The following is a 21735-nucleotide window of genomic DNA, read 5'->3' as shown; positions in this document are numbered from 1 at the left end:
TACTGGCTTAAATTATACCTTTTTAAGCGTTTTGTAGACCACATTTTTCCATTGAGTCAGGACGCATTATCCAGGATATTAATATATGTTATGATCTGATAATGGCTCCAAATAGCAGTGTCCCCTCAAGTTACAATATTCATTGGTTCCAGGACAACCATTGTATATTGAAAGCATTGTATGTTTAAACAATAACTCTATGGGAACCTGGTAATTGGTTCTGAAGCCACAAAAATATCATTGAAAATAGAGAAAAGTGGGGATTTAAGAAAAATAAGTAGATACCTGATACAGATCAAGTAAATCCTCACATATAAAAATAAGAAATAGCTGCCTGGAGCTGTAAAGCACTTTATACAGAGGAAAGGAGCTTCTTCAGGATCCTACCCTAACCTGGTGAGTAAAGGAGCAGCTAACCCTGACACAGGTAAAGAGTAGTACAGAACATGTAGTACCTCTTTATACTGTAGTGAGGCACTACCAGACAGTGCATGTACTTCAGTAATACAAGGGTTTTACAAGGGAAAATGCCATTCTGATTGGTCAGTTCCTTCAGTCATTGACATGTTTGGCAGATCTAGACTGTTTGTAGCATTGTATGTGGAGTTGTTGTCTAGTTACAATGGTCCAGAAAAGACTGTTGTATGTTGAAAATATTGTAATTGTAATATTGTAATATTAAAGGAAATCTGTCACCTGTGTCACCTGCAGTCATTACCAACAGGTAGGTAACAATGATGACAACTGTGCTCACCTTTTCCCTGTCCGTGCAGTCATTCTTTGGTAATCTTCTCTGGTTTCTTCAGCTCCGGGCCCAGCTTAGGGCATGGGCGGAGCTTAGTGATGTCACCACTGCTGTTCTCTAGCAGCGGGACCCAGGAGAGAGCAGCAGCGGTGACGTCAGAAAGCTCTGCCCATGCCCCAAGCCGGGCCTGGAGCTGAAGAAACCGGAGAAGATTACCAAAAATCGATTGCACGGACTGGAAAAAGGTAAGTACTGTTGTCATCAGTGTCACATTCACTACCTGTCGGTACCAACAGGTTAGTGCAGGTGACACTAGTTACAGATTTCCTTTAACGTCATTTTAAGCTGAGGGGCCACTGCATATAGACATCTGCTGCTGTAATCTGTAAAATTTCCAGCATGACTGTCATTGTTATGAAATAAACCACCAAATATAGTTAATGCACTTACTTTATTTTTTTATTACTTAATGATTGTTTTTTTTTCCTTCAATATAATTTATCACAGAATAATTTCCCATAAAATACTTTCATTAACCTTCAAATCCCTAGCCTAGAGAGCGTAAAAGCAAAATGAATAGCTATGTACAATGTACAGTGAAAAAGACATAAGGTCAAATATCACCTGTCTTATAAAAGACCAAGCTTGGTATAGTTTCTTCTAAAAGGTATAGATTATTTGAACAGTCAAAAAGAATGTGTATTGTAAAGGGGATGTAAATGTCTGCAACCTAAAAAAGAGTGACAGACGTGGCATTTAGGGAAACTATGCAAGAATATTCCAATGAACAGATCCTTGTTTATTAGCTTTAAAGCAGACCTGCCAAATTGAATTAAAATGCCAAAGTAATTTTTTTAAATATAATTTTATATAATTTGTATTTTTTATAATAATAATGCGCATTGAATTTCATACTTGTAACAATGTCAAATTCCTCACAAAATATATAGTTTTTTGCCTGTAAGACTGGAGCCCAGATAATCATATCAAGTCGCCTCCTCTACCAGCTCCTGCTGACAACCAAATTGTCTTTAGTGGGTTATCCGTATAGTAAATGCACATACTGTAGTTTAGAGTGCACTGTATTAGGACAAACAAAGTGCAGTCCGGCCAGAACTAATGTTGGATGGTGCCCTGTTCTGTATTGTCTATTGCTCCCCTTCCCTAACCAAAAATCTATTTTTATTATATACAGTTATTCAGGGGTCAAATCCTGGAAGAAAAAGTGAAGGAACTCGCCCATGATTTCCACTCAAGGGCACGTTCCTGTAGGACTTGACCCCTGCAGTTATTGATATTTCATCAAAAGTGAACTTCTAAAATGCTTTTACACTGGGCTTTACTGTAGCACAATCAGAAGCTGTTGCATGTGTTTTTTTAATGGAAAGTGTAATTCTATGGTACAGTTATCAGGAATATATATGTAAAACCAAACCGGAAGAACAGCTAGAAACATGACATGAAGTTCAAGTTCTAGCTGTACCAAACTTTTAGCAAAGTTCTGACCAAATTCAGATTTTACAGGTTGGCTCATCTCCAGCTCTGGGGGCAGGTGTCTAGAATAGTAGCCATTCCATATACAGTATAATCTTAGCAGACTCTTTATTATGAATTCCAATGTATAATAATGTTAGAAGTGTTTGCATTTCAATGTTCAACAGGTTATTTCTATAGAATCCCTATTGCTCTAAGTGATAAAAAGTTGTATGACCTAATTCTTTAGCTGCTTTAAACCAGTTATTAACCTACCTTTATTAGTTTGCAGAGTAGCTACAGTAGGAGTATCTGGGTCTATTATATTTAATTGCAATGTATAAACTTATAGGACAAAATATAATTAAACACTTTTTATACACTGAAACAACTCCTAACATAATTGAAACTTCAGATGTAGAAAGGGGAATAATTGAACGAAGAGGTTAGATTTTCACAGCATGAGAACATTCAATGTAATCTTATAGTATGCTCTCTTGTAGGTACAGTAAGGTACAGTAACAAATTAATTCCAATTTCATACTGCTTATAAGATTTAGAACAAGCAGATGGCAGATGCTGCAGATCAGACTTCTTACTCCAAGTCATATCACTACATTTTCATTTGTCTTATACCTGGGGCTATTTAAGGTCTTCTATATATATATTATTGATGAAACCATCCATTTAAAAAAAACAAAAAAACTGTGCTCTAGTTTTGTATAATCAGTGGACCGTGTATATTATTACTGGCGTCTCTCATTATTAAGAACTATCAACATAATATTATACTACATGGCAATTATCATGGGATGCCCATGTCACAACGTTCTAGAAATATCACAAATGCCAGCTAATGTCATGTGGCAAAACAGAACTTGCTACATTCAGATTCTTTTAATCAGATATTAGACGGCCTGTCAACTGCATTTCACACTTCTTGCTAAAGAGAGAGAAGAGTTATTCCATACTAATATGAAAACCCTCCAACACATTTAGATTAATATCTCTGTCCGTATGGTCCAGTATTACAATAGTTTGTGATGATTCAGTGAAGATATACAACCTAGTTAAATGTACATGAACAATCCACAATTATTTTAGAAATTTTGTTTTGAGGAGATGTCACTTAAAACTCCTAATATGATACAAAAAGGGTTGCAAAAATATGCAGGGTCACACTGGGAGAAAAAATAGGCCCGGGCATATTAGACTATGCAGACCATTTTTTTCGGTGGGGGTCACTGCAGTCAGACACCCATTAAAATGAAATGGGCTGCATACTCGAAAATCGCCTTGGCTAAGTTTCTCTCCAGCTGTTGCAAAGCTTCAGGCATGATGGGAGTTGTTTGTAAGAGCTGGAAAGTCATAGACTGGGGAACATTTTCACCCATCATCCCTGCAAATCTTACAAGTGACTACAGCTCTGATAGGACAGTCAGATAATGACTCACATGATGTTTTCTCTGTTGTCTTTCTTTTCTTCTTCATCTGGTTCAGACACTGTGTCTTCTTTCAGCTACACCTTCCTTTGCAGAGCCTGACACCCAGACATCAGATCCTCATCCCCTGTATGAAGACAATAATCATTATAACCCTGCCAGACATCATACCCCCTAAAAATAATATTGCCAGACACTATTTCTTCTGTTTGTCAGAATCCTAACCTTGTACCGTCCTCTCCCATACCCCTTTTCCCCCAGAAAATGTTCCCCTCCTTCTGAAGACCGCTAATGGCTTCTCCGCACTGCAGACATTCAGCCAGCAGAATGTACATTTGGTGCAGGCGCCGCTGCCGCCGTTGAAGTTGTTGGCAGTAGGACTGAATGGATGGGGACCGTCTCTATAGATGACAATGTAGTCTGGTGGAATTCCACCTGCAGAATGGAAATCCACCCAAAGACCAAACATGTTTGTTCTTTGGGTTGATCTCTGTTCTTCCAGTTGAATTCCACTGTGGGCATTTAGCAGTGTGCACAGAGACGCAGAATCCCATTGAAAACAATTGGACTCTGCTGCAAGCAGATTTCTGTCGGCGGAACGTCCTCAATATGGATTGGGCTTAAATACCCCCAGCCCCATAAGTCCTCTTCCATACCCATTTTTCCCCCTTTAAATCCCCCAGACTCCTCTGCCCCCCTGAACTCTAAGTCCTCCTTTAGGCTCCTCTGCCCCCCCAAGACCCCTGTATCATTCTTCTTTACACTTTTCTGCCACCCCCAGGCCCCTGTGCCCTAACACCCCCACCCCCTTAGACCCCCTGCATCATTCTTCTTTACCCCTGCATCATTTTTTTTTACACTTTTCTGCTACCCCCAGACCCATCTGCCCAAAAAACCCCAAGACCCCTGCATCATTCTTTGTTACATTTTTCTGCACCCCCTACAGACCCCTCTTCTTTAACACCCCCAACCCACCCAAGACACCTTCATCATTCATCTGTACACTTTACCTTTTTCAATATGGAAATTGGGCTCAAGTGCCTAGGGGCATTTCCTACCACAGATCCCTATGGTTTGGAAAGATAAAAGGAAGCCTTTTATGTGCAGAAAAAGACACAGCTTGACACTGTGATTATTTTTGGTGGGTAAAAAAAACATAATGCTGACCATACACATAACTTGTAGCTTCCGGGCCCAGATGCAGAATCTGCAACAGGGCCCCATGTGTCAGTTATAATACTGGTCTCCTATAGGGCTGATGTGCTTTGGGCCCAGTTGCGAATCCGGGGGGGAGGGGGGGGGGGCAACAGGGAAATTGCCCCATCCCCCCCAACTCTCCAAACCCCCCATACCCCCCATGGTCTCTCCCTGCCACTATTCCAATTGCTGAGATTTTCCGGGCCGACATTCCCCTGTGAAAATATAGCCTGATATTGCCCCTTCCGAGATTGAAGACCACTGCATAGGAGGTAATACTGACGTGTCCCCGCCTCTCCGGACACGTCACCGCTGCCCTGGATGTCGCTCCATCGCTGTCGCCTTGTCCCCGTCGCTCCGGAATGTCTCTGCTGCCGGCCGGGTATCCTCGCTCTCCGTCGCTGTCATCACGTCGTTACGCACGCCGACGCACGTACGCCATGACGTGATGACGAGGAAGGAGAGCTCCGGCCATACAGGGGATCCCTGAATGGAGAAGACACCGAAGAGGCAGGTAAGGTCCCTCCCTGTGTCCTGTAAGCACTAACCCGGCTATTCAGTCGGGCTGTTCGGGACCACCGCGGTGAAATTGCGGCGTTCCCGAACAGCCGGGTTAGTGTCACTTTCCCTTCAGACGCGGCGGTCAGCTTTGATCGCCGTGTCTGAAGGGTTAATACAGGGCATCACCGCAATCGGTGATGTCCTGTATTAGCCGTGGGTCCTGGCCGTTGATGGCCGCAGGGACCGCCGCGATAGGGGTGTATTTGGCGTATAAGACGCACCGACTTTTTCCCCCCAGTTTTGGGGAAGAAAAAGTGCTTCTTATACGGCGAAAAATACGGTATTTTATCTGCAAAAGTCTTACAAGTCCTATTTTCTGTGAAATTTTATGTAACAGGTTTTGCCACTGAGTGCTATACATTTAATGTCATTTCATTGTACATGCTGTGCACTCTATGCTTTAAGTTGAATAAACATAATACATAAATTTCTCTTAAAAGACCAAATGCTATTTCATTTATAGCGTTTTAGGCAGTTATTCAATTTTGAAAAAAGCTTCTCACGTATTATCTTATTTAGACTACTGTAACTATCCATTCAATAGTAAATATATAAGAATTGCTATAAGCTTACTAGAAAATGTTACTAACTTAGAAAAGCTGATGGAATATGTAATGGCATTTCAGCTCACCAATGCAAAGAGCAAGCTGAGCATTTATAAGAAAAACGTATTCATGTTTCAATATATCCAATAAAAGATAGGTGTAGAAGCATGTCAGCACTGCTGTGTGTGGCGGCGCTCGTGATGGAGAAATCCTGGCATTCACCAATCATGCAAGAAGTTCTGGATTATTCACATCAAGGTATAAGGTAAAAAGATGTGTTTGGGGACACGGGAAGAGTTATCAAAACCTGTCCAGAGAAAAAGTTGCTGAGTTGCCCATAGCAACCAATCAGATTGCTCCTTTCCTCTTTCAGAGGCCTTTTCAAAAATGAAAGTAGCGATCTGATTGGTTGCTATGAGCATCAAATCAACTTTTCCTCTGGACAGGTTTTGATAAATCTCTCCCATAGTCTTCAGCAAACTGTGTGAGAGGAAAAAAATGGAGCAATTTTCAGACAGCAACCAATCACAGGTCAGCTTTCACTTTACCAGAGCTCGTTAGCTGAGCTGTGATTGGTCGCTGTGGGAAAATCACTCCACTTTTTCTCTTACACAGATTTGAAAAATCTGGGCCATAGGCAACATGCCAAAATATGTTCTGTAACTTATACTTTGATGTGAATAACCAAGAACTTCTTACATAATTGGCCAGTGCTAGGATTTGTCTACTGCATATGTAAAAAGCTCACTGTGAGTTTGTACTGCACATGACCAGTGACTGTATGTACTGCACATGACCAGTGACTGTATGTACTGCACATGACCAGTGACTGTATGTACTGCACATGACAAGTGACTGTATGTACTGCACATGACCAGTGACTGTATGTACTGCACAAGACCAGTGACTGTATGTACTGCACATGACCAGTGACTTTATGTACTGCACATGACCAGTGACTGTATGTACTGCACATGACAAGTGACTGTATGTACTGCACATGACTAGTGACTGTATGTACTGCACATGACTAGTGACTGTATGTACTGCACATGACCAGTGACTGTATGTACTGCACATGACCAGTGACTGTATGTACTGCACATGACCAGTGACTTTATGTACTGCACATGACCAGTGACTGTATGTACTGCACATGACTAGTGACTGTATGTACTGCACATGACCAGTGACTGTATGTACTGCACATGACCAGTGACTGTATGTACTGCACATGACCAGTGACTTTATGTACTGCACATGACCAGTGACTGTATGTACTGCACATGACTAGTGACTGTATGTACTACACATGACCAGTGACTGTATGTACTGCACATGACTAGTGACTGTATGTACTGCACATGACCAGTGACTTTATGTACTGCACATGACCAGTGACTGTATGTACTGCACATGACTAGTGACTGTATGTACTGCACATGACCAGTGACTGTATGTACTGCACATGACCAGTGACTGTATGTACTGCACATGACCAGTGACTTTATGTACTGCACATGACCAGTGACTGTATGTACTGCACATGACTAGTGACTGTATGTACTACACATGACCAGTGACTGTATGTACTGCACATGACTAGTGACTGTATGTACTGCACATGACCAGTGGATGTATGTACTGCACATGACCAGTGACTTTATGTACTGCACATGACCAGTGGATGTATGTACTGCATATGACCAGTGGATGTATGTACTGCACATGACCAGTGGATGTATGTACTGCACATGACCAGTGGATGTATGTACTGCACATGACCAGTGACTATATGTACTGCACATGACCAGTGACTGTATGTACTGCACATGACCAGTGACTGTATGTACTGCACATGACAAGTGACTGTATGTACTGCACATGACCAGTGACTGTATGTACTGCACATGACTAGTGACTGTATGTACTGCACATGACCAGTGACAGTATGTACTGCACATGACTAGTGACTGTATGTACTGCACATGACCAGTGGATGTATGTACTGCACATGACCATTAACTGTATGTACTGCACATGACCAGTGACTGTATTTACTGCACATGACAAGTGACTGTATGTACTGCACATGACCAGTGACTTTATGTACTGCACATGACCAGTGACTGTATGTACTGCACATGACTAGTGACTGTATGTACTGCACATGACAAGTGACCGTATGTACTGCACATGGCCAGTGACTTTATGTACTGCACATGACCAGTGACTGTATGTACTGCACATGACTAGTGACTGTATGTACTGCACATGACCAGTGGATGTATGTACTACACATGACCATTAACTGTATGTGCTGCACATGACCAGTGACCGTATGTACTGCACATGACCAGTGACTTTATGTACTGCACATGACCATTAACTGTATGTACTGCACATGACCAGTGACCGTATGTACTGCACATGACCAGTGACTTTATGTACCGCACATGACCATTAACTGGATGTACTGCACATGACCATTAACTGGATGTACTGCACATGACCATTAACTGGATGTACTGCACATGACCATTAACTGTATGTACTGCACATGGCCAGTGACTGTATGTGATTCAAATAACCAGTGACTGTATGTGATAGATATGTCTCCCTCTAGATCCTTCATTGGGCTTGGCATGCCAACGTCAGTCAGGCTGATATGATTCACTTATTATCAATCAGATTTATGGAACTATAGTGTACTTACAATTTTGTGTAATAAAAATGTCCTACTTTGAGGTTCCTAAAAACATCTCAGTGTGTCTCATGCTTAACATGTTGGGGGACGGAGGGCGTATGGATACGCCCTCGCGTCCCGGTACTTAAGAATGGAGGGCGTACCTGTACGCCCTCCGTATTTCTGATCACCGCCTCTCGCCGGGCAGTGATCAGACCGGGATGACTGCTGATATTTATCAGCAGGCATCCCGTGGCAATGCCTATGGGGGTCCTGAGACCCCCCATGTCGGCGATCACATCAAATCGCAGGTCAATTCAGACCGGTGATTTGCGGCGATGCGGACCAATCGGGTCACTGGTGACCCAATCGCCCGGAAAATAAGGATGATCAGAGCTGTCAGAAACAGCTCTGACCATCCTAAAGGATAGGAGCATTGCCACCTCCTCCTATCCCCTGCCATTGGTCAGTACGACCACCAATGGCAGTTGGGGGTGGACCGGCGGCGGCATCCTTGAGCAGGAGCGGCATCGGCGGCAGCAGGAGGAGTGCTGATGGAAAATGCGGCAGTGGAGGAGGCTGCAGTGAAGATCGCTGGTAAGAAATCTTCACTGTGGCATTCTAAAAGTTCCAAAAGTCCAGCATGCCCAGACAGCCTTTGTAGTGGTAGTGGTCTCTAAACTGTGGTCCTCCAGAGGTAGCAAAATTACAACTTTCAGCATAGACTGACTGGGCATGCTGGGAGTTGTAGTTTTGCAACATCTGAAGTGGCACAGTTTGGAGACCACTATACGGTGGTCTCCAAACTGTAGCCCTCCAGATGTTGCAAAACTACAATTCCCAGCATGCCCAGACAGTCAGGGATGCTGGGTGTGTAGTTCTGCAATATCTGTCCCTTCATAGGTTGCAGAACTACAACTCCCAGCATGCCTGGACATTCTGGGCATGCTTGTAGTTGTAGTTATGCAACATCTGGAGGGCTACAGTTCTGAGACCAATACTTAGTGGTCTCCAAACTATTCTTCCCCAGTTTTTGCATAACTACAACTCCTAGCATGCCAAGACCGTCCAGTCATACTGGGAGTTGTAGTTCTGCCACATCTGAAGGGCCAGATATTGCAGAACTACACGCCCAGCATCCCTGACTGTCTGGGCATGCTGGAAATTGTAGTTTTGCAACAGCTGTAGGCACACTGGTTGTGAAACACTGAGCTAGAGTCTGTTTCCTAACTCAGTGATTCCAATCCATGTGCCTCCAGCTGTTGCAAAACTACAACTCCCAGAATGCACTGACAGACCGTACATGCTGGGAGTTGTAGTTTTGCAACAGCTGGAGGTACACGGGTTTGAATCACTAAGCTAGAGTCTGTTTATTAACTCAGTGGTTCCCCACCAGTGTACCTACAGCTGTTGCTAAACTACAACTCCTAGCATGTATGGTCTGTCAGTGTATTCTGGGAGTTGTCATTTTGCCACAGCTGAAGGTTTGGGGTGCCCCCCCCATGTGAATGTACAGGGTACATTCACATGGGCAGGTTCACAGTTAGTTTCCTTCTACAAGTTTGAACTGGGGCAAATTTTCTGCCGCAGCTCAAACTTCCAGCAGAAAACTCTCTGTGAACCCCCGCCTGTGTGAATGTACCCTAAAAACACTACACTACACTACACTACACTAACAAATGGTAAAAAGTAAAACACTACAAATACACCCCCTTACAAGTCCCCCCCTCAAATAAAAATTTAAAACGTCTCATATGGAAGTGTTTCCTAAATGGAGCCTCCAGCTGTTGCAAAACAACAACTCCCAGTATTGCCAGACGGCCATAGACTGTCCTGGCAGGCTGGGAGTCTTGCAACAGCTCCAGGCACCCTCTTTGGGAAACACTGCTGTAGGGTTTTGGTGGAGACAAGCCCCATCCTTGTATCCGGGTCCGCCCCTATAGCAAATTACTAATTTAGTCCTCAAATGCGCATGGTGCTCTCTCACTTCAGAGCCCTGTTGTATTTCAAGGCAGCAGTTTAGAGCCACATATGGGGTATTTCCATACTCAGGAGAAATTGTGTTACCAATTTTGACCCCTTATACCCCTTATGAAAAGGTAAAGTTGGGGGCTACTACAGCATTTTAGTGTAAAAAAATTTAAATGTTCACATTACCATGCTGGTGTTGCCCCATACTTTTCATTTTCACAAAAGATAAAAGGAGAAAAATACCCCCAAAATTTCAAATTCAATTTCTGCTGAGTATGGAAATACCACCTTTGTGTACATAAAATGGTCTGCGGACGACCTACATGGTTCCAGAGCCAGAGTGAGAGAGCACATGTACATTTAAGGCCAAAATTGGTGATTTGCACAGGGGTGGCTGATTGTTACAGCGGTTCTGACATGAAGGGAAAAAAAAACAACCACTTGTGACCCCATTTTGAAAACTACACCCCTCACGGAAAGTAACAAGGGGTATAGGGAGCCTCAACACCCCACAGGTCTTTGACAAATTTTCATTAAAGTTGGACATGAAAATGAAACATTAGTTTTTTTTTCCCTGAAATGCTGGTGTTACCCCAAATTTTTTATTTTCACAAGGGGAAATAGGAGAAAATTTGTAACACCATTTTTTGTAACACCATTTTGGGAAGGGAATACCCCATATGTGGATGTAAAGTGCTCTGCGGGCAAACTACAATGCTCAGAAGAGAAGGGACGCCATTGGGCTTTTTGAGAGAGAATTAGGCTGGAATTGAAGGCTATGTGTGTTTACAAAGCCCCCATGGTGCCAGAACAGTGGACCCCCCCACATGTGACCCTATTTTGGAATCTACACGCCTAACGGAATGTTATAAGGGGTACAGTGAGCATTTACGCACCATAAATGTCTGACAGATTTTTTGAACAGTTGTCCGTAAAAATGAAAAATTTAATTTTTCATTTGCACAGCCTACTGTTTCAAAAATCTGTCAAATGCCAGTGGGGTGTAAATGCTCACTGCATCCCTTATTAAATTCTGTTCTGGTAGCATGGGGGCTTTGTAAACGCACATGGCCCCCAACTTCCATTCCAACCAAATTCTCTTTCCAAAAGCCCAATGGCGCCCCTTCGCTTCTGAGCATTGTAGTTCGCCCGCAGAGCACTTTACATCCACATATGCAGTATTTCCATACTTCGGAGAAATGAGGTAAAAAAAATTCGGGGGGCTTTTTTTCATATTACCCCTTGTGAAAATGAAAAATTTGGGGCAACACCAGCAATTTATTGAAAATATTTTTTTTTTATTTTACGCCCCAATTTTACAAAAGTTCGTCAATCACCTGTGGGGTGTTAAGGCTCACTGTACCCCTTTTTACGTTCCTTAAGGGGTGTAGTTTCCAAAATAGTATGCCATGTGTTTTTTGTTTTGTTTGTTTTTTTACTGTTCTGGTATCATGGGGGCTTCCTAAATTCGACATGCTTCCCAAAAACCATTTCAGCAAAATTTGCTCTCCAAAATGTCGCTCCTTCCCTTCTGAGACCTCTAGTGCACCCACTGAGCACTTTACATCCGCATATGAGGTATTTCCTTACTTGAGAGAAATGGGGTTACACATTTTGTGGAGCATTTTCTCCTATTACTCCTTGTGTAAATTAAAAGTTTGTGGTAACACCAGCATTCTAGTGTTAAAAATCTAATTTTTCATTTTCACATCCCTCTTTAACGAAAGTTTGTCAATCACCTGTGGGGTGTTAAGGCTCACTATACCCCTTGTTATGTTACTTAAATGGGCACTGTCATGAAATCAAAAAATTGATATGTTGTAATACTTAAGTACTTAAGTAAAATACTTTAATTAAAAAAAGGGATTTTAAACCAGTTTAAAATCACTTTTAATTTTGGCCACTGAATGACGTCACTACTGAATTTTGACTCATTTAAGCCTGGCAATGAGTCGAAATTCAGTCACTGTGTGCTCGATCCCACCTGTCAATCAGACAGGCGGGAGCGAGCGCTTTGAAGGAAGTGGATGCGCGCAGGCTCCCGGGGACAAGGTAAAGTATTATGCCGGGGGGGGGAGTTGCGTGTTCACCTATACAGTATGCCTCCAGTTTCTCCACTACAACTCCCAGCATGCCCTGACAGCCTATAGATGTCAGGGCAAGCTGGGAGTTGTAGTGGGAAAACAGCTGGAGGGACACTGAATAGGTGAACCAAGGGGGGTGGGGAGGGGGAGTGGGTTTAGTGGAGTGGCGGGGCTGGGGGGGGGTTGCGGGCTGTGCTTTGGGGAGGAGGTACTCTGAATGGGTGAACTAAGGGGGGGGGGGAGTGAGTTGAGCGGTGCGACAAGGCCGGGGGGGGGGGCTGCGGGCTGCGCGGCGGGGAGCGGTATGTGCGGCCACCACAGATCCGGTGTTCACCTATACGGGGTGCCTCCAGCTGTTTCCCCACTACAACTCCCAGCATGCCCTGACAGCCAATAAATGTCAGGGTAAGCTAGGAGTTGCAGTGGGGAAACAGCTGGAGGCACCCTGTATAGGTGAACTACGGGCGAAAGTGTCGGCCCCAGCAGGCATCAGTGACGCCGTGCCTGCTGGGGAAGTCTACCTGGTAGTGAGCACACTACCAGGCAGACAAAAAGGCATTTTTAATATGTAAAAAAAAAAATTAAAGGCAGGGAGGGGGTTATGGATAGATGGATAATAGGCAGAGACAGAAAAAAGGGGAAAAAAAAGTGATGGTGGGAGCTACCCTTTAAGGGGTGTAGTTTCAAAAATTGTATGCCATGTGTTTTTTTTACGGTTCTGGCATCATGGGGGCTTCCTAAATGGGACATGCCCCCCAAAAATGCCATTGTCGCCCCTTCGCTTCTGAGCCCTCTAGTGCTCCCACAGAGCACTTTACATCCACATATGAGGTATTTCCTTACTCGAGAGAAAATGAATTACAAGTTTTGGGGGGCCGTTTTACCTTTTACCCCTTGTAAAAATGAAAAAAATGGGGCTACAATAACATTTTAGAGTAAAAAATTTAGATTTCCATTTTGCTGCTATTCCTGTGAAACACCTAAAGGGTTAACACACGTTTTGAATACTTTGAGGGGTGCAGTTTTCAGAATGGGGTTCAATATAGGGAATTTTCAACATAAAGATCCTCAAATTCACTTCAAAACTTAACTGGTCCCTTAAAAATTCTGATTTTGAAATTTTCGGGGGGAAATTGCTGCTATACTTTGAAGCCCTCTGATGTCTTCAAAACGTTAAAACATGTCAACTTTATGATGCAAACATAAAGTAGACATATTGTATATGTGAATCAATATGTAAGTTATTTGACATGTCCCTTTTCCTTACAAGCAGAGATCTTCAAAGTTAGAAAAATGCTAACATTTCAAATTTGTCTCCAAGAAATGATGCAAGAAATGATGCAAATATTGATGTAAATTTACCACTAACATAAAGTAGAATATGTCACGAAAAAACAATCTCGGAATCAAATTTAAAAGTAAAAGCATCCCAGAGTTATTAATACATAAAGTGATAGTGGTCAGATTTGCAAAAAATGCTCAGATCCTTAGCGTTATAATGGGCTCCATCCCCAAGGGGTTAAAGGACATCTGCAGCATTATAACACTTATCCCCTATCCACAGGATAGGGGATAAGTGTATGATTGATGGGGCTCCGAACCGCTGGGACCCACCAGCTATCTCCTGAAAAGGGCCCCTGCATTAGCGCTCAGTGAGGGCGCTAATGCACATAGCGTTGACCTAGAGAGGTCAACGTACGCCCCCTCTCTGCCCCCTCCCCATACAGTTCTATAGGAGAGGTGAGGAGGCACCAATACTGCCTCCCCACCTCTCCCATAGAACTACATGGAGGAGGCATGTCCGCCGCAATGTCGTGCTGCGGCCAGTACGCCTTCTACATGGGAGAGCCGCGGCAGAGCTGTGGCCCTGTGCAGGAGATTGCGGGGGTCCCAGCGGTCGGACCCCCCGCGGCGCTTATGAATTTTAAAATCTAGCTGGCAGGCCTGCCTCAAAGCGCAAGTCAGCTCTGAAAGAGGGGAACCTTCAGAGGAGTGGGGCTACGGAAGGCATTGGTCTCCTGTTTAACTGCACTATAACCAGGTGTATCGGGGGAACTGGTGATCATTTTCCTTTGAAGACACATCCAGAATTCCCCATTTTCTTACTGTTGAAATAGCTAAACCTATTGGGCCACATTCATATGGTAAAATACTGTGGTTTTTGATGCAGAAACCACAAGGATTTCTTCATCAAAAACCTTGCTGTTTTCCTTACATTTAAAAAAATGATGTGGTATTCCATGGAAAAAGTGAAATTTCACCTTTTTCTACACAGGCATGTAAATCTCCTTTTTATGAAAAACTTTTTTTCATTTTTTATTCTTCAGTATTAACCCCTTAAGGATGGACCCATTTTTTACCTCAATGACCAGGCTCTTTTTTTTAAATTAGACAGATTTTTTTAAATTCTGAGCAGAGCGATTCTGAGATAGTTTTTTCGTGACATATTGTACTTTATATAAGTGGTGCATTTTTGTTGACACATGCAGCATTTTTTTATGAAAAACTTCAAAATATTGGGAAAAACTGGAAAGTTTTTTAATTTATTTTTTCATGGTGTACAATGTGGGATGAAAGTGATGTTATATTTATTCTGTGGGTCAGTACGATTATGGCGATACCCATTTTATATAGCTTTCTATGTTCTTTTTCCTTTTCTGAGCAAAATTCTTTTTCTGCCACTCATTTTCCAACAGCTGTAACTTTTTTATTTTCCGTCCGATGCCATTGAGTAAGGGCTTATTTTTATTGGTTTCATTTTTGTGCTATGTGCTACCTTTTGATCTTTTTTATTCCGCTATTTGTACCAAAATTGGCAAATTTTGCACCATTTTTATGTTTTATTTTACGGCGTTCACTGTGCGGGATAATTTACATTATAGTTTTATAGTACACATCATTACGGATGTGGCAATACTTATTATGTATATGATTTGTGTTTTTGATCTTTTTTGGTGATAATACAGGGCTTTTATTGTGAAAGAGGCATTTTTTAAAAAAAAATTTTTACACCATACTTTTATTGAAGAACTTTAAATTTTATTTGTTTACACTTTTTACAGGTTGTACTATGCTGCAATACATTTGTACTGCAGTACAGTATGACCTGATGAGCAGCACACAGTACAGCCTGTGCGATTCAGCCTGTGGCTGGATCTCACATGCTTCCGTAGAAGGCAGACAGGAGGTCATGATCTGACCTCCTGCTGCCGTAGCATCCAACGGCAACCCACGATCATATAATGGCGCCACCGTTGGTGAACAGGGGGAGAGCGCTCCCCCTGTCAACACCATAGATGCCGTGATCAGGATTGATCACAGGGTTGATAGTATATTCCAAGCTGGCAGATCGTTGTCAAAGTATGGTCGTCTATTGGCAGGGAGGTGGTAAATGGTATGGGGGGAGTTCAGACGCTGGTGTGAGTGCTCCATTATTTATTTCTTTGGTTTTGCAATTTATTGGAGTATCTGTATTTCACGTGAACATCTCCCGTAATCCAGGTTAAAATTAAAGCATGTCGTACTAATGGCTAGCTAACAAGCAGAAGCAGTTATATGCCCAGTTGCCGATTTGAAACCTTTTTTCTCTCTCTTTTAAACGTAGGAAATCCTTTTGTCTTTACATAGTTGAATGGCAACTATTCAACTCATGTGTGGTGAACAAAATCACACAAAAATTGAATCAATGGAAATCAAATTTATCAAGGGTGCATACACACACCTACTGGATTTTAGGTTAAAAAATGTGTAGGTGAGGATCTCCAACTGTGGATTTTACAAGGCAATTCTTATGTACACTGCTCAAAAAAAATAAAGGGAACACTAAGATAACATATCCTAGATCTGAATGAATGAACCTGTACTTTCATCTTTACATAGTTAAATGTGCTGAAAACAAAATCACTCAAAAATTATCAATGGAAATCAAATTTATCAACCCATGGAGGTCTGGATAAGGGAGTCACACTCAAAATCAAAGTGGAAAACCACACTACAGGCTGATCCAACTGTGATGTAATGTCCTTAAAACAAGTCATAATGAGGCTCAGTAGTGTGTGTGGCCTCCACGTGCCCGTATGACCTCCCTAAAATGCTTGGGAATGCTCCTGATAAGGCGGTGGCAGCAACTCCTGGTCAGTCTGTGGTGCAATGTGGCGTTGGTGGATGGAGCGAGACATGATGTCCCAGATGTGCTCAATCGGATTCAGGTCTTGGGAACGGGCGGGCCAGTCCACAGCATCAACGCCTTCCTCTTGCAGGAACTGAAGCCGGAAGAAGTGCATGTGCGCAAAATAGCCGGTTATCACCTCTGAGTGCACACAGCGACATCGTCTCTCTGATCCCGTGGCTGCCCCCACGTAGGAACGATTGATGCCGAATCCAGTGGTGAGTGCGGATATATCTTTGCTTTCTCCCGACATATGATATTACTAGCTATCCTTTCCATTTGTCCTAGCACCGCTACCTGGCTCATTTCTATTTGATTGGCTCAACTGAGTCAGGTACCTCATTCGATATACGTTCACTTTGACTCATCAGTAATCGTTTGGTGCTGTCCATACCTTTTCTACCTAAACGTATATACCTCTTGCAGGAACTGCTGACACACTCCAGCCACATGAGGTCTAGCATTATCTTGCATGGGCCAACTGCACCAGCATATGGTCTCACAAGGGGTCTGAGGATCTCATGTCGGTACCAAATGGCAGTCAAGCTACCTCTGGCAAGCACATGGAGGGCTGTGCAGCCCCAAAGAAATGCCACCACACACCATTACTGACAAACCGGCCATGCTGGAGGATGTTGCAGGCAGCAGAACATTCTCCATGGCTTCTCCAGACTCTGTCATGTCTGTCACATGTGCTCAGTGTGAACCTGCTTTCATCTGAGAAGAGCACATTGTGCCAATGGCAAATTTGCTGATCTTGGTGTTCTCTGGCAAATGCCAAACGTCCTGCACATTGTTGGGCTGTAAGCCCAACCCCCACCTGTGGACGTTGGGCCCTCATACTACCCTCATGAAGTCTGTTTTTGACTGTTTGAGTGGACGCATGCACATTTGTGGCCTGCTGGAGGTCATTTTGCAGGGCTCTGACAGTGCTCCTCCTGCTCTTCCTTGCACAAAGGTGGAGGTAGTGGTCCTGCTGCTGGGTTGTTGCTCTCCTACAGCCTCTTCTCCTGATGTACTGGACTATCTCCTATAGCGCCTCCATGCTCTGGACACTATGCTGACAGACACAGCAAACCTTCTTGCCACAGCTCGCATTGATGTGCCATCCTGAATGAGCTGCACTACCTGAGCCACTTGTGTGGGTTGTAGACTCCGTCTCATTGCCTATAATTTCCACTTGTTGTCTGTTCCATTTGCACAACAGCATGTGAAATTGATTGTCAATCAGTGTTGCTTCCTGAGTGGACAGTGTGATTTCACAGAAGTGTGATTGACTTGAAGTTACATTATGTTAAGTGTTCCCTTTATTATATTGAGCAATGTATGATAAATATGTCACACATAAGCAAAACCAAAGCAAAAGAAAAAAAAAAAAAAAAAAAACTACTACAGAACTCACTTTCCAAAGCAATGTCCTTCTATAAGTATATGCTCCGTCATCCTACTAGTAAGGGAATGTCAGCTGTAATCATTGTGGTGAGTAGTAAATTATTATACCTGACTTTGATGTGAGCTTAAATTAATTTCTTCTCTGTTTACTAGTAGTCTTCCTATCCTGCACTGTCATAAGTCCTGGGGATATATGAGGGTAAAAAGGCATTATAAGAACCTCAAAAAGGTGGCTGCTATGGGTGAAGCCTGGTTCTACAGCTTATCAACCCTCCAGTATCATTATAGCCACAACATCCACAGTTTTGCCTGTGCCCTAAAAATACATATTTTTAGGCAGACCTATCACATTCCCCAATCGGTTTCCATTACTTTCACTCTCTCCCTCTCTTTATTCAGCAATGCTCCACCCATACTCAATTGACTTCACATATGTTCATACACAGATAATGGTTGGTTGACTGGATCATCCACCAAGATGTGGGCTACAACATTTATCAAAAGATGTCTGGAACACAAATCAGGCACGTTCTGTCTTTTGATTCAACCCTAGAGATTGTAAGGTCTTGTAAGAAGACTTCACTCCTATTGAATTAATTGTCTATTAGTGCAAATGTGCAAAGTCTGTTTTTTTCTGTATAAGTACCCTCAAAATTCTGCAGAATATGTTGGCTCTATATAAATAAAGATTATTTTTATTGCGTAATACACTGTCAACCATGACAAGAGTTATCACAATGTACAATCATTGCAAAGCTGAAGTCATAGTCTACATAATTCAGGAAAACTGTATAGCAATTGGTCACTTATACTTTGCTGTACATTACTCATGCTTCTTGGCTGAACTGTTTGGTAACCTCAGGGTAACATGTGGAAAATGAATTTGTTTGGCATTAACACAGGTGCTTTATGCTCTTAATATGCTCAGTGTAGTGGAAGGTGTTACTTATAGATCTTTGTATCTCTGTCAGCAATGAGTAATTTTGCACATTTAAAAAAGGCAGCTAGGTGGAATGATTGCTTTTCATTTGATATGCCTGCAATTGCTGCACAGAAACTGGCTAAAGTTTTCTTTCTTTCTTCCTACCATTCTCAGACATTAAAAGAATCCAAAAAGTATACTGAGCTATATAATAAATATAAATACCTGTGATTTATAAGTAATTAAACCATCCAAATAGCTACAATTTATGTGATGCTAAGTAAAGAGAGAACTCTCGTCGACATTGTATAGGACAAAGCATACGTTTTATTACCGCATTGTGCCGTAACTCAGGGAAATACATAAATGAAAGTAAAATCTGGCATTAATGAATTCCTCGTCTTTATGTTTAGACACAGCATTTGTGAGACAGAGTTTACTATGGTATTTTCGATTTATTAAGCAGTGTCATCTCTTGAATTAAACATGTCCCCATAATGAAGAACATATAAATTAACCATACAGTGTAGGCAAATTGTTTGCCATAACTCTTTTCACTTAGTTTACATTGACAGTTACTAGATGCCTGGTGCATATTTTAAAAAGATAGCATTAGGCTCAATATAACTTTAGATATGATGTATACTTATTTGTCTGACTACCAACGCTATAGAAATTAGTTCAATATATAAATAAAAAATAAAAAAAAAACAAGGTCAGAGCATGTAGGACCTCTAAATAATATTAATGGGGAGGTGGTCGATGGGGATCATGAGAAGGTGTAGCTACTGAATGGGTTCTTTAGCTATGTTTGTACTGAACTGGCTTAATGGAGATATGGTCCAATATAAAGTAAATAAAGTGAATGTAAGTAAGAGCAGATTGGTTACACCCAGGAGTTCTTAGAGAGCTCAGTTCAGTAATTTCTGCACTCCTGTCCATAATATTTTCAGGGAACATTGATCAAGGGATTTTTTCTGATATTGTTCTAATTTTGATATTTTACTATATTAGGAGTTGGGAAGGAATTTTCCCCCCCGGTATGGGTCAATTGGCATCAGACTCATAAAGGTATTTTTGCTTTCTTCTAAATCAACATAGTAAGGATATAGGTTGAACTTGTTGGACTTGGGTATTTTTTTTCAACCTTATGAGCTATGTTACTTTGTAACTACTGAATGCATGAAACACTCCACAAGGCCTGCCTTTTTGGAGATTTTTTGACCCATTTTTCAATCACAATCTGTCAGTTCACTCATATTTTTAGACTCGCCAATTTTACTTATTCCAACACATTCCACTAATTAGCCTAAGTGTCCTTGACAAAGCTGAATCTATCGGCGAAACGTTGGACAGGCTATAGCAGTGGTTTTAATCAGCAGAGTGCAATCCCAATAATACCTACAGCACAACTTACAATTTAATGTACGTCTCTCCAATCAGTGACCCCTGCGGACATACAGATATACATGCAGCGAGTCATATGTCCACTTCAGGAGTGATATACATTCAAACACCTATCACTAGTGCAGCAGCACAAGATCGGAAGCACTCTTCGTTTTTAAACTAGTTTGCACAGATTGTGTTTTATGCTCTACGGAGCCTAATAAAGTTTAACTAAACAGAAGTAGTGGGGGGCATCTTAGTTTGGGGATATTAGTCTGAAGGTTTATCCTTCAGTTGTGTTGTTATATTTACCCTGGAGCCTCTGGGAGATTGTATTTTGTGGCTATAAATAGAAGACATTTTAAGAAGTTCAAGATAATTGATAGCAAAATAGTTTAGAAACATGGTTTGCTTATTTCCATCTAAATCTATTGGCTTATTGCGCAATATATTTTTCCTGTAGAAGATAAATTTGAAACAAATAAGTTATTACCAAACCCTTCACTGGATAGATGTACCACGCTTGTAAACATTAAGTTTCCACACATTGGGGTCAACTGACTGTTCTAATGCGCTATGACCAGACTTGACACGAGTTAATAAGTCACTGTCACAGAAGATAAGATTGGGAACAAAACTTATTTTCACATTGTAAACTGATGATGTACTGTATGTACCTCAAGTAAAGTAATGGCATCAAGGATTCCAATAAATATTAGATGATATCTTGATTACTAAATACACTGGAATCATAAAATAGAAATACTTGTCTTAACATAGTCCTATATGAATTATTTATGCTGCCTTTAACTCCTTGAACTTCAAAAGTCGCTTTAGGGTAACACTTTTACAACTCTTTAGCTCTGTGTTTTTTTTCATATCCTTTTATAAAGGTTAATTCATTTTTCTTTTACAAGTCATGTTTTTATATAAAACCTTTGCATAGTTTGATATTCTTCAAGGGGTGTTACAGTTTCAGTAAACCCGCTGTATAACAATTTTACAATGTAATCACTTTAATAACATGCCAATCAAAATACACTGCTCAAAAAAATAAAGGGAACACTTAAACAACACAATGTAACTCCAAGTCAATCACACTTCTGTGAAATCACACTGTCCACTCAGGAAGCAACACTGATTGACAATCAATTTCACATGCT

At 41.8% G+C, this 21735-nt stretch overlaps 1 protein-coding gene across 3 annotated transcripts in view; it reads left to right on the top strand.

Annotated features, from left to right (window-relative positions):
- Positions 1 to 21735, top strand: part of CCSER1 (coiled-coil serine rich protein 1) — a 966927-nt gene that overhangs the window by 846047 nt on the left and 99145 nt on the right. The gene's annotated exons all lie outside the window — the stretch shown is intronic.

This window comes from Hyla sarda, chromosome 1 (genome assembly GCF_029499605.1).
Source record: "Hyla sarda isolate aHylSar1 chromosome 1, aHylSar1.hap1, whole genome shotgun sequence".
Classification (NCBI taxonomy): domain Eukaryota; kingdom Metazoa; phylum Chordata; class Amphibia; order Anura; family Hylidae; genus Hyla; species Hyla sarda.
The sequence above is the reverse complement of the archived record's forward strand: the minus strand, read 5'-3'. Positions and strand labels throughout refer to the sequence as shown.